The sequence below is a fragment of the Galeopterus variegatus genome, unplaced genomic scaffold (assembly GCF_000696425.1).
Source record: "Galeopterus variegatus unplaced genomic scaffold, G_variegatus-3.0.2 Scaffold1425, whole genome shotgun sequence".
NCBI lineage: Eukaryota > Metazoa > Chordata > Mammalia > Dermoptera > Cynocephalidae > Galeopterus > Galeopterus variegatus.
The window spans coordinates 340,390-342,665 of NW_007727536.1; positions in this window are offsets into that span (position 1 = coordinate 340,390).

Genomic DNA, 2,276 nt, shown 5'->3' on the forward strand with positions numbered 1-2,276 from the left:
ATGCATTAACATGGCTGCTAATTATATTAGCCTGGTGGCACATAAAGTCTGAATGGGAAAAATCAAATGATTCTTATGGAGCATAAAATACTGCTTAGGATTCAAATGTATACTTCCTTAGATTGAGCACTACTGTATTACACCTACTTCTATTTTGTTGGAGAACTTAGCTATGATTTAGAATTTCTCTTTCAGAAGTGATGTGGCACCTCTCCAAAACAACACTGCATCTAGGCATGCACACGTATACACACACACACACACACACACACACACACACACACACGAAACCTTTAGCTTTACCATGCTAATTTGTATATTTAGCTTCCCCATTGGTATATTTACATCTTTCTAAAATTGTTTAAGTTCTGGAGGAGTTTGTATTCATCACACAAAATGCTATGTAGATCTAATACATACATCTGCTGTAATAAAGCTCTACATTAAATGATTAAAAGTTAAATCACATTTTTTAAAATTTGATATTGAAAAGAGCATAAGAACGCTCTACCCACACACTCATTCTCACAGTTTCTTGCTTTTACACAGTGAATCAGTAAATGTATTCTTTTCTGAATCATACATAAAAATAAGAACGTTTTGAAAATGTTTAAGTAATTTGATATACTTGGCCTAATGGGTGGTTTAACAAAATAAACTCCCTTATTATGCTGGTTAGTTTTAACCTTTATTTCAAAACTTATATGAATTTTTGATACAGAAAAATAAACTGGTTTACACATCATTGCGAAAACATTACATTCTAAAAATTATATTTTTAGTTCCATCTTCTTTTTCTTACAAAGTGCCTAAGTGCATAATTCACAGATCAAAATAGACATCATCAGGCAACTTTTCTGGAAAAGAAAAACATCCTGAGACAAAGCACTGCTTCAGCTAAATATTAAACAAGACAACAACAAAAACTCGTGGGCTTGATGACAACTGGTAAACAACGAAGAACACTTAAGGAATTCTTCTATGAGTTTCAATAGCAAATCCTTGCCCTTTGAACACTTTACTGATTGGAGTCTCAAAAATCTCCTTCCGTTTTGTAGTCCTTTCAGCCTTCATGAAACAATTGTTGGAAATGTGTTGACTATTCAGACTAATTTGTACTTTCTAAGGAAAGCTATTTGATGACAGGATTGAGCAAGTACCTCCTATCTCAAATACCACTTACAGTGGTATATTTTTCACCTCTAAACTCTCTCCTCAACCCCTCCTTCCATCGCCCTTAGGGAATTGAAATTCAGAGACATGACGTTTTTCATTATTGGCTCCTTGCCCTTTTGCAACTGTACAACATTCCTCCAAAAGTACATAAAATTCTCTTTCCTATGGGATCAGACAATGCAATTTAGGAGCAATAACATACATAATGTGAGACAATATATTTCCATAGAATTGTTTGTAATCATTGTGAGTTTAAGGTTCCTGGTTTAGTCTATGGCAATGGTGGTGTTGAGTTCATCTAAGTATTTCTCTTCAATCTACATACTTTTAAAACTCAATGTGGCTCCTAAATCAGACTGCTGTAAGGATACCATCTGCACTAAATAGTGGGATTTTTTAGAGCATTATACGTATAAGACCATATATTCCTAGGAAAATAACACACGTCAATGAAGAAACAAAGATACTGCAAAATTAGTGCATAGAAGAAAAGTCACAATTCCATATTTCTGTTTAACACCTGTATAGTAAATTGTATGTGACAATCACGTTGTTACATTAACAGGAATGCAACGCATAAACAAACAAGAACTAAATGTTGCTTTGCTTAAAGAAATTAAAGACAAGTTTAACCCACACCAGCCAAACTGACTTCAGAGGAACAGGAATAGGTGGAGGTGGAAATGCTCACCTCTCGTACCCCACAGTGCGCCTCCCTGAAATCATTTTAAATACAGGCAATATATCTGTCACCTTCTTTCTTTTATTTTTTCTTCCATTCTAATCAATGGCAGAACCTTTACTGCACTCCACTGCCCACTATCTCAAAGGCACATTACAGAAGAAGAGGACCCAAGTGTCACTTACCAGTTGCATGCCACAGATAAAGATAAGCGTGCACCTGCCACTGCAATAACCCATGGTTTCCGAGACCCCTGCCACAGCCAGACTGTCCCACGTCGGCCACCGTCGAGCCCCCACTTTATCCAATCAGATCGCGGGGAAAGACAGGCAAACCTGCCCAGGGCTCGGGGGCTCCGGGCTGCCGCTGCCAGCGTCCTGGGAAGTGACAGGCATTAGGACCTGCTGGCGCGGCGGCG